Genomic DNA, 13,236 nt, shown 5'->3' with positions numbered 1-13,236 from the left:
AAACTATTGCTGCTTATTTAGTGTTAGCCTCTGAGGAAGAAAAAATATTATTCTTACTTTTGTATCGCTTGTTCTTTTTTACACATAAAAACTTTTTCTAGTTTTAGGTAACTTACGTTACATGCATTAATGTTTAGTTGAAATTTATATAATTAAGTGAATTTAACAACAAAAACTTATTTTAATACTGCACAACATTTCTATTAAGTATAATAAACAATATTTATTCTTTGGAACATTTTGAAATTAAAATAATGTTAACTTACTGATTTTCAAAATCTGACCATATTCCTCACCCAAATCAGAACAAGCAAATGCTAATGTTCAGCGGGTTATCAACACTAAAAACTAAATTCTCAAAAAAAAATCATTATAAATTATCAAACTTCAAACCTTTCCAATTCAGAAAACATCCAAAATGACAACATTATTCTTATTTGAATTTTCCAATGCTTTTCCCCTTTTTCATGGAATTGCCCATATATATATATATATATATATATATATATATATATATATATATATATATATATATATATATATATATATATATATATATATATATATATATATATATATATATATATATATATATATATATATATATATATATATATATATATATATAGTTCAAAATGAAGAATAAAACAAAGAAAAATTATAGAAATATGAAGAGAAAAAAAAAAGGTGGAAGGGAAATAATAAGTAAAAAAATAACAAACAACAGTTTATTAAAAAAAAAAAAAAAAAAAAAAAAAAAAAAGAAATTTAAGGTTAATTAAAAAACCGGAAAAAATATATAATCTTTTCTTCAGCCCACACGATTATATCCGCAAAACAGAGTGCTTTCTGATATTGTATCAAAAAAGCCGAAGCAAAATATATTAATACAATAGTGTGAGGAGCACTCAAAAAAATTTTTTATAAAAATAACAACAAATAAAATAGATCACAAAAAGTAAAAATAACATGTAAAAACAAATAATAAAATAAAATAAAAAGAAAAAACATTAAAAAGGGGGGAGTATAAAGCGAGTAGCAAAATCAGATCAACTTACATGGACGGATATTTTTCAAGAATGATTTAAAAATGTTTTCGCAGAAAGATTGCTAGATTACAAAATATGAAAACAAAAGATGAAAACAAAAGCGCAAATTGAGTGTAACAAGAGGGTTTTAAAGTGTCGTTCTTACTGCACTGCTGAAGTGATTTGTTATTCAGAGTTTTGATTTGTTACTTACCAAGGATGGGCCCGAAATGGATGTGCGCAAGGTAATATTATACTGGATAATTTTAAAAATTGATCATAAATAGTTTTAGGAGATAGATGTTTATTTAAGAAAAAATATAAAATAGAAAAGAGAAACATAAATTGCTTGTTTTGCAAATAATTTTAGCCGCGGATTTGCACGATATGGATTAGCACATAGAAAAATTATTTAAATTATCAAAGAAAAGAATTTTAATAGATAATTTTAACACGGATTTGCCCGAAATGGATATGAACATGGAAAAATTAACAAAGAAGAAATTTTAGTACATAATTTTAGCCACGGATTTGCCCGAAATGGATTTGCACATAGAAAAACTGTATAGATTAACAAAGGAAATTATTTAGTAAAGGCATTTTTAGTAAATAATTCTAACCACGGATTTGCCCGAAGCGGATTTGCACATAGAAAAATTATACAAATTAAGAAATAAATTATTTAGTAAATAATTTTGGCAATGGATTCACCTGAAATGGATTTGCACATGGGAAAATCATAAAAATTAACAAAAAAATGTTTATTAAATATATCCACAAAAATATACGATTAATTCAATGATTTTATATAAAATTTTATTACATTAGTTGGGTATCTATTGTTTTTTATCAGATTTTGAAAGAGTTTATCGATTTGTTTTCTGGATAAATAAATATTACTACATATTCTTTTAATTCTGTTCATTTCATTAAAAGTGGTATTTAAATAGATGCTCCTAGAAACATTAGAATTCCACTTATTAGAATTTACTTGCTGCTTAAACGCAATAAATGAAACTTATTGTTTTTCTTAACTTTCTTCGTGTTTTCTTGTATTTATTATATATATATATATATATATATATATATATATATATATATATATATATATATATATATATATATATATATATATATATATATATATATATATATATATATATATATATATATATATATATATATATATATATATATATATATATATATATATATATATATATATATATATATATGTATATATATATATGTGTATATATATATATATATATGTGTATATAGCTATTCTTCGAAAACCTTTCAAGAGAATTGAAAATTTTTTGCAAGCAATTATAAAATTTGTTTATCCAAAGGCATTTTTATGCAAAAAATAGTTTTCAATATTTATGCATATTTTTTAACCCGTTGGCAAAATGGGTCTTGGTTTGAATTTCATGGCGACCTCACTTTCCAACTACAATAATCAAGAGTAATAGTAAACAGTGTGCATGCGTTGCTATGGCGACTGCTGCTGTTTAATAATTTTTTTGGAATTTTTTTTTCACTTTTAATTTTGTTATGCATTAAATTGGTGAGTTTATTTTTGAGATATGAGACCAGAGAGATTCTATAAGTATTTCTTGAATTGTGAATAAAATAAATTTTATAATTTGAACGATATTTTTGCTTTTATTGTTTTAATTAAGAATCAGAAATTCTATCCTACTGTTCGACCAGAATCGTTTTGCGGATATGAGGGTGAATTCAGGTGAATATCACAAGATAAGAGGTTCCCAAACTGCTTGTGACTGTCCCAAAAGTTAGAGTCGCAGAAAAAAAAAACGATATTTTTAACCGATATTAAACAAGGCCTAAGCTTACCGAGGCTAAAAAAGCCAAAGTTAAAGAACGTAGATGGAATTACCTTCAGATTTACACACAAACGGAAAATCGAAAGGATTCCGTTCGCTAGCACAAGCATGAAGCCCCTCCCTCACCAAAGTACCAAAGTGGTTGAGAGAATGGTACCCTACCGAAGAGCGAATGGTGACTCTCCGAACCCCTTTCATGCAAATATGAGAGCTACCTGTTGATCCAGTTAGGGATGAAAGGATTCACTATCAACCTGTGATTGCCTTGAGGCGATCACAATTTTCTTCATTTTGTGGTAAAAAGTATTTTTTTTTAAATTACCGTTGATTTTAAATCATTCAATTTAAAAAAAAAACTGTTTTAAAACCATTACTATACACTGAATGAGCATGTGGTTTCAGATAACTTTGCAAATGTTAATGTAATAATTGTATGCCACGTAGTCTGCTAGCACAATCACGTTGATCTTGCAAATAATCTGGCATAACGTATTAAAAATAATTAAGCATTGAAGAACACGCAAAACAGCTTTTTTTTAAATTTCATTTAGTTATAGTCAAGAAATATTTTGAATTGAAATATATATACAACCTCTTACACCACTTAAAAGAAAGCAAGTTTATAATAATGAATAATTATTAAAAAAAAAATTTTTTTTGCTTGGGTTATTTTCGCAAAAACTTTTCAATTAATTTAAAAACTTCTCGATATGTAAAACTAAAATTAAGGGGTCCAGACCGCACTCCTAAACAAACTATTAGGTCTCTATTTCGCAGACAACGGTTAGATCCTACCATATTTTGAGGGTAAGGAATCCAAATCTACAGACAAAAAAATGCATTTGTTTTCGTAACTTAAAATATCGCCAGCACAAATTAATTAGCATATTAGAGGTCTTCCAAGTATCACCCTGTTTCGGAAAATGCTATCATTAGATATAAAGTTATCCAAAGTGTTTTGTTTATTTTTTCGGAGTGTTTTGTACATGCGATATTTAAAGGAAAGTATATATTTCAAAAAGTTTTGTTTAATCTTTTTTTTTTCAAATGCATTGATCTCTCCATTATCATTACCTTAGAAAACTAACAAAATTGAAAAAGCACAGAAATGAGGAATTTACTTACTTCAAAAAACCAGCTAACCTTTAAGTGCATTAAAACAATAGATACTCAAAGACAGTATACCCTACCAAAAAAGAAAGTAACTACTTTCTTTCCCCAAGTCTCGCAAGTAACGAAACATAGAAATTTAAGAGTGGCAGCTTTCGAATATAAAAAGAACCTCAAGTCTCCGAAATAGACTCTTTTCCATTTTCCATGTCTGCAGAATTGTGCCGAGAACAAAGTGCGGTTTAATGGAAAGAGTAAGTTAACTGAATTAGTTCATTAAAAGGCGACTCAAAGCACTCCTTAAAGCTGTCACCACCTCCGCTAAATCGTTTAAAATGATAATTCAATCCACTCTTGGTGCGAAAAAATGGACGGTAAGAATGCCATCTGTGCTTAAGATATAGTTGGAGAAGCCTTGCTAAAGAACAAATCCAAGAGATACTTTCTGATGTTAAGAGAGGATATTAAATTGCAATCCCCACCTTCGCAGCAGCTGTTTGATGTACCAGAAAGAGAAGCAATTTTGAAAGCGTAAATGAGAGTACTATTCCATATTTATCTTATTTTAAACTGGTTTAAAGTATTACACACAACTTAAGGTAAAAATATTTTTTTTTGTTATTTTTTTAAGATGATATTAAAAATTTTTGCAGTTTATATATTGATTTATTCGACGAAAAAAAATTAAAACGAAATCCTTTGTTTTTCTCTTACAATAATTATAGACCTTTTTAAATGTATTTCGCAGTTTTGCACACAATCATAAATTATTATTCAAAATCAGTGTTTCATCATTATTTTTCTGTTATAAATATAAACTTTGAAATTTTTAAAATAAATTAAAGCATCAAACCAATTCAATTGCTCATAATATATTTTATTCACAAATTATAAAATGAAGGGGACTATTAAATAATAAATATTTACAAAATAATAAATAATTTTATAAATACGCATCTGAATTATTACAATTTGAAGAATTCTGAAAGAGTCTTGTATTTTTTAATTATAGTTTTATTACCTAAACACTTCATTGTAGGGACTGTTGATTTTTTTTTAAATTCTCAGAATATTTTTAGATGATTTACTATAAAATTTAATTCTGCAGTATGTTTTGCCTCCTAACATGAGAATGATTTAAATAAACCTAACTATTAGTTTGTTTATGCCAAAAGAAATGTTGAAAAAAATACTTGATGCAGTAATTTTCGGTTGCAATATCTTCAATAACCAAAATAAAATTGAATTAAACAATCTAAAATAAAAGAATTACTTTTGATATTGTTATATGCGGTAGTAAATGTGTAACACCACATGAAGCATTGAAACAAAAATAATCATTTTCTTTTTCAAAGCAATACGTTTTTGCTTAAAATATTAAATCACATTTCCTTTATTAAAATATTTCTCAATGTATTGTTAATTACAATATTTTATATGTAACATAACAGAAAATATTTAAACTGAAATCATTAATACTATTATTTTTATTATTATTATTTTGAAAATAATCCATCCTTGTTGAAAATTTAAAATCATTTTCTTTTCTTTAGATAGCGCGAATATCAAATTTATTTATCTCAAAAAATTAGCGGAGAGACAATAGTATTTAATTGATCCATTGATGTATTGAACCAGTTAATAAAACCATATTGAGTTGTTTTTTATTCTTTTCTATTCTATCTAGTTCTAAGTACATAACTTGACAGTTAATAAATATTCATTGCGCTCAACACTATTTAATAAAAGAAATTACCCAGCCATTTCATTCTTAGCGTAGATTTACTTAGTATTTTTTAGAAAAAACATGATTGTAACGCTTGAGTGTTAAACTCTAAAGAAAAATATGAAAACTTTAAAAATATTTCTGCAGAATACACATTCTAGAAAAATTTCCTAAGAGTTTTACTAAAGTACTTGACTCTTGAAAAAAGTTTGTGCAAGATGAAATTCTCCGAAAATGTTCCTAAAAGTATAGATTTTGAGTAACTAGATAAACAATTACTGCTGCCACGAGATCCTTAAAAATTGGATTTAATATATTTTCCTGAATTCGATGAAAAATAATAATCTTACACGAAAATTTGATGAAAAAGTCTAATGGAAAATAAAGAGATATTTTCATTTAAAATGTTGATAGATATTTCTTTAGTGAATAAATAAAATGGACTTGGAAAATAATAAAATTTGAAATACGTACAATGAAATTGAACTGAACTGGATTCGAAACCAATAAGCTACTCGGGAATTTAAATAATAAGTTTGCTACTTATATAATAGTTATAAATAAGTTAACTATATAACTAAATATATATTTAAGTATATTAAAATCAATATATATATACTAAGTTAAGCGTTGAACCGCATTGTAGTTTAAAAGCTTAACAAATTTTATAAATTGTTAAACTAAAACGTTAGAAAGCCCCGGATGAGCCATTGTATCAAGCAATTAAACTTTATAAATAAGAGAAAATGGTAAATTTGTACAATAATGTAATTCAAGGTGACAGACATGAAGCTTCCTGCTAATTTGTACCATATTGTTGTTTACTTCGTTTTGAAACTTATAGTATTGATCTAGAAAAAAAAAGAAAAAGAACATTTTAAACACAAAATTTATACATTTTTGAATATTCGAAACCAACTAAAGTCTACCTTTATAAATTTATGAGGATGAAATCAGTAATAAATAAAGTAACTGTGAACAAAACAGAACATACACAAAAATGAAACAGATCAAAAAAAATTATTCTATTTTTGATAAGAAATTTCCCGTTATGTCTGTCCTTTTTTCACATGTTTAAATTTTAGAAAGTTTTATCTCTGTAATTAGAAGAATTTAGAGATAAAAAATTTAAAGGTAAAATGTTCTTGCCTCCCGTTATATTGAAATACGTTATATTGCAAGATATTTAGAAAAATATGTAGATTCTAGACTTCCAGAAACTCACACAAAATCTTCATTTTATTACTATCGATAAATGTAATGTAAAGTTTGTTTCAAATTTCTAATGAAAATACATTTCATTTACGTAGATTATTACTCGGAGATTAATTTATTTTTATTCAATTATTTATTAATTTATAATAAGTAAAGCACATTTTAGTTTCAAAGCAATTAATTTTAAAACTATAGTTCTCTACATTTTAACAATTAATTAATATGATCATGTCTTTAGCAGCCTTCACAGAAAAAAAAACAATATCCACACTTACCTGGCAAATACTTCCTTAACTTGAATTGTCTATCTCACATCTATTTGCTCTTAATTAATTAAATTTAGATAAATAACTAAATTCTATTTTTTTCAGTCGAAATAATTTATCTAATACTTGAATTCTCTACATTTCTTACATTAAATAAACTGATAAATTGTGCTACATATAATTTTCTTTTTTCAATATTGGTTAGAAAGTAAAAACTTTGCTATCTTCAGCAGCTGTCACACAAAGGAAGTAATTTCTTCGTTTATGGTTTTCAGAAAAATATCCACACTTTCTCTATGGACATTTCCTTATCGTGAAATATCGCCTTTATACCTTCTTTTCAGGAGCAATCATTGCCGGCGACCATGGTCTTAGGCGCAGATGATCCTTCCGTTTCACCTTTGTAGAAAAGCGCATGGTCTTTTCCTGATAACTTACCCATTACGTGTATTATATTATAGGAGGAGTTTTTCTTCCTTTATGGGAGAAAAGGGTTTTCTCTGAGATGGTCAAATACTCTAGAATAAAAAGAGTTTCTGCTCTTTTGATTCCATGCATTAGGTTAGAAATATTTAAGGATGTACTGTCGAATTTTTATAAAGAGTACTTAAATGCTGCTGTCAAATCATGTTGAATAAAATAGTAGGGGAGAATGGGGTCAATTGTTACAGGGTACGATTGTAACAGAGCAAAAATTTCGAGTGTCAGGTTCTAGATTTGGTTCCAAGATGGCGCACAAGGTGCACTTAATAAATCTACATCTACACCCCTGCTGGCAACCATTTTTATGTACTTTTGAAAAAGTTACATCACAAAAGATATTTTCAAGATATTTTTAACAAACGATATTTTTAACAAATAAAAGATATTTTCAACAAATGAAGCTGAAATGGCGTCTTGGGGACGATTGTAACAATAAGTAAAGGGACGATTGTAACAGCTGAAAATAAATAATCTTATGTTTTCAAACCATTACTTAACTCTTTAAGAACCACCAATAGTTTCCTATATCATTTATATTATGTGCATTATTTTATTTGTCACCTTTCACAGCATAAATTAAAATTTTTAACTCCTTGAAGTTAAAAGTTTAACCCTTTAGGTCTCTGCTCATTATTATTTTTACTCCTAAAACATCACTATTGTTTTGATCAATAAAAAATGTATCACAACTATGATAATATGTATAATTAACTATGTTTTAGTTGAATTTATGAACTGTTACAATTGACCCCGTAAGTGTGGACAATTGTAACGAGTGCACGACTGTCAAAAATTGTTAATAACTAATATAATAACATTTAAAATAAGGTATTTATTTCTTTTTCTAGTAGAGGATAGTCTACTTTACTCGTCTGCCAATTAATGCTAATAATACATTGGATTTTTTGTTAGTTAAAAATAGTTAAGTAAAAAATTTTACAATTGACCCCACTCTCCCTTACAGATGCTTAACAAAACTGATTATAAAAATATATATGCTAGCATTATATATTTTTAAAATTTCAAGCATCGTACTTTGAGCATTTAAGAAATAACGTGTTTATAACCCGATGAACGCCGACCTCAATGGCTGTACCTACAAATAATAACTTTTTGATTATTTTACCAGTTTCAAACAGCATGAGAACGGAATTACTTCAACACTAATTAAAATAACTTATATTAACTGCAACTTATCGCATGTTAGGAAATGCTTTGATTTTTGTTTATGAAAATTCCTTGTTTAGTAAAAATAGTTCTTAAGGCATGAATCCACCACACTAAGCTTAGAAGATAGATAAATTAAGTTTTATGTATTCCAACAACAGAGTTTGAGTGAAATTAACGAAATTTCCCGATTCCAGACACGTATACTGATTAGTTACTGTATATTTGCATTAGCATATGACAACAAAATTTAAAAAATGTCGATTACTGATTTTCTGTTATTTTTCCCAAAAAGATCATTTATGAATTATTCTTAATGTTATAGTTTTTTTGAATAGTCATTTCAGTGGTATATTGCTTAAATCTATGACGAATTTACATTTAATAAAATAAGGGTTCTTTTTTATTTACTTCATTGTTTTCCAAGCAAATATTTGATCTAAATATATTATGTCGCAGAAAATGGAGATTTGTAAACTATATTCTTTACTTATATGTTCCTCAATTGGTTTTATTTTTTTAATGTTTTCATGAAACTGTGGGGAACGTGTTTAACTGTGATATTAATAAATGCGCTGCATTTTCATTAGACAATTATTTAGCCATAACTCTCTTTCTTATAAAATATAAGATCATCAAAGCTTCGCATAGTCGAAACACTGGAAAGACCGGAAATGTTATTTTGCCCACAAATAAGTTTTTAGAGGTTCTACATAAGATAGTAAGTACTAGGTAAAATAATAAGTACTTGAAAATACGTTCGACCTAGAACGACCAATGAGGTCAAAATGACTGCTACCCAGATTTTAGTGTATTACTCGGAAATAGTACCTAGATTTTTCTTTGCTTGCTTTAGAATCAGCTCTTGTGATATATTTTTATAAATATTTAACTTTTTCAAAATTAAAAGTCATATTGAAATCTTATTTCAGAGAAAAGACATTTAAAACTATAGTAACTTATCCTTATAAAATTGTCTGGCAGCTTAACAAACATAAAATTTTATCTAACGAAGAATAATGATCCGGTAAAATATAATTTTGTCATTTATCATTGTATCATCCATAGCTTTGTTCATACGATATTGAAGCCAAAAGCAATTACTAGAATGTAATAACAAGTACAGAAAATAATCGCAAAATGATTTGAAAAAAGGCTAAGTTATTGTACTGTAAGGGAATCTGAATGACAAAAACTAGAATATGAATTGAAGGTTTAAATTTGTCTATGATTAGGGTGAAAAAAAAGAGGAAAACTGTTTTGTGAAAAACTGGTTTAAACTGTCAAATATACAAAAAAACAGGTTGTAAAAAAAGAAAAATAATCAGTAATTTTCTACATCTCACGTGTGAGTAACGATTAAAAAGAAAAAATATTCTGTTCTTATCCCAAGGAATTTTCTTTTCTTTGAAAGGTATATTTTTTCCTCTATATTCTATGTGAAATAAGTCTAGAGTAAGCTAAAAACAATACTGCACATAGAACTTAACCTTTTGCCCATTTTCCAAATTGGACAAAACAACACATCACATAAAAATTACAAAAATAATAAGTATATATATAATATATATATATATATATATATATATAAGCTAAAATATTGATAAAATATGGTAAATAATTAAAAAAAATGACAAGAGAAGAAAATTATTAAAAATATTTTTCAAAAGTATTTAATAGAAAATTAAAAATCCGAAAAACAAAACAAAGAAAAGATATAATCATCAGCTCACACGATTATATCTGCAAAAAGGATTGCTTCCTAATATTGTATTAATATAGCCATAGCCAAATATATCAGTACAATAGCGTGAGGGGCACTCAGAAAAATTAAAACGAAATTAGAACACATTAAGTAAAAAATATATACGAAAAAACAAACAAATATATCAAGCAAAAAACAGAAAATAAAATGTAAAGAGATTAGAGAACAGTACACGAAAGGAAATCTACATAGAGAGGAGCGAATTAAAATGAACTTACACGTACCGGAATCTTTCAAGAATGATTTAAAATATTTTCGTAACAAGATTGCCAGATTACAAAATATAAAAACAGAAACATAACGAAAGTGATATCTTATGGCACGTTCTTACTGCAATACTGAAGTGCGTCTAATTTGTTAGTTACCTTGGATGGGCCCGAAAATATATATATATATATTTATTTATTTATTTAATTACCGTTTTTTGAAATTGACAAAACATTATTATGAACAAAACAGTAAATGCACGTCATTCTACCATTTACCTCTAAGAGCATCCTGGTCATGCTCTGAAATTCAAAGAATTAATTTCATTTTTCTTAGTTATCCAAAAAAAAATAATAAAAATAATATTAAAAATACAAATAATAACTTTCCTAGTTACATAAAAAAAAATATTCGGATAACACTATATGGACCTATCTCATTCATTCTCTACCTAGAAATTTATTTTCAGAATAAAGTTTGTAAATCAGCTTTGTGTAACATGCGATTCTTTACGTCATATCAGAATTCCACAAAGCAATGGAAGAAGGACCACGTGATCGGGAAGAGCCAATCCGACTCTTAGATATAGGCCCTTTTCTTCTTTCATTAATCAGATCCTGTTGAAGAAGAGAAAATCCTAACCGCATTGCCCAGAGCTCAATACGCCTGGGATCATTTCCTGTATTTTTTTTTATTTTATTTATTTCCACCTTTTTGCGGCTCATGCAATTTTTATGTATGATTACTTCGTAGCATATGTAAACAGTTTATTTCCTCTTATTTTAAAAAATAGTGTTCTCCATTTGTGTATTTAATGTGAACTATCATTAAAAATTATCTACTTTTTCGAAATAAAGCTAAAATAATCAGGATAAGTTCATTTTAACACTTTAAATTTTACTGAAAATATATTATGCTGAAACTATTTCTCCGTCGTTCAACAAAGCAGTTTTGTGTAATTTTTCTCTACTTTTGGAAGTTTATAGTTTCTTATGTTTAATTATGTTTTTATAAAAACGGATATAGCGTTTTCTCATAAGCTCAAAAATTTAATTAGCTTTTACATTTAAAAATGCGTTTAAATGCTAATTTCCAACGATCTATTTTCTTTTATGGGGACACAATGGAGTTAAGAAAAATTATTTTTATTGGTTGAATTTCAGCTTCCTAAACTATTCTTTTTTATTAAACTGCTGAGTCTTACATGCAATTGAAAATTTGTTCCAAAATCCTCAGTTAACGTTTGTGGAAATGTATTGCATAATACTGCTAAAAAATAAATCTGATATTTTTAAAATAACATTTATGAGCTGTCAATAAATTTCATGGGTAGTACTAACACTTTATGCAAATAAAAAGCAAACTTTTCATGAGAAATATATGGGGAAAAAATGTAAAACTCAATTCGCTTTAAGCGCCAGCGGTTTTTATTTCGTCTCGCATTTCACCTGTAAGGGCTACTATCGTATAATAATATCGATATTTGAGACAGTTTTTATCGTATTGTATCAATTTCAATCAATACTCCATCCACAGAATTTGAAATCATGAAGCATATTTTCTTAGAGATTTTTAATGCTAAGTCATCGAAATTTATTGAAGGCAAAGCGAACGTGACAAACGAGGTCTTTTTCCTGAGAAAAAAAAAGTTACTGGAAAGGAATTCGTCATGGTAATTGGATTTCTGCTAAAAACCTGAGTTCGTTGAGAACCAGTGAGAAAGAACGTGGAAAGAGAACAAATTTCTCTTTTTTCGAATTGAAAGCAGTGCCAGAAATTGAAGATTCTGATAATTTCATTTTCTAGTACCACAATGCGTACTAGTATCTGCGAGGGTAAAATTTTTAAGCTTATACCTGAAAACGAAATTTGTATCAAAATAATTTGCTTAAATTCTTCCACATGGTTTATTATGTCTGGGTAAAGCTTTCATGTAATTTAAAGCTTTCCAGCAATTTACTATAAGAAAATTTGCAAAACATAAACGACAGCAAATTATTCTCCACAAGATAATTTTTTTTCAAGAAATTTCAAGTAGTATTTAAAAGGAACATAAAATTTACATATTAGTTTTGAAATAGTTGCCTATTAGTTTTTATACGAATAAAATTTACACACTGATTTTTTACAATGTTTATGTGAGATTCTTAGAAAAATTACCTCAATCTCATACGAATGTAAAAAACTGGTTTAATTAATGATAAATAATGTACCGCATTTATTGAGTCACATAAACTTAAAAATTTTAAGAGGCAAATTTTATTTTTGAGAATATAATCCTGAGAGCAATCTACAGTCCTTGAGAATAATTGTTCTGAAAAGCATGTGGTAGAGCAATTTAGTTTTTTTCTCTCCTAACTCCAGAAATACAATACCCCAGTTGCCAGTTTAATCAAGATAAAATAAGACAAGCATTTGT

This window comes from Parasteatoda tepidariorum, chromosome 7 (genome assembly GCF_982258835.1).
Source record: "Parasteatoda tepidariorum strain Cologne lab strain chromosome 7, Ptep-v5.0, whole genome shotgun sequence".
Classification (NCBI taxonomy): Eukaryota; Metazoa; Arthropoda; class Arachnida; order Araneae; family Theridiidae; genus Parasteatoda; species Parasteatoda tepidariorum.
This window is presented reverse-complemented; position numbering follows the sequence as displayed.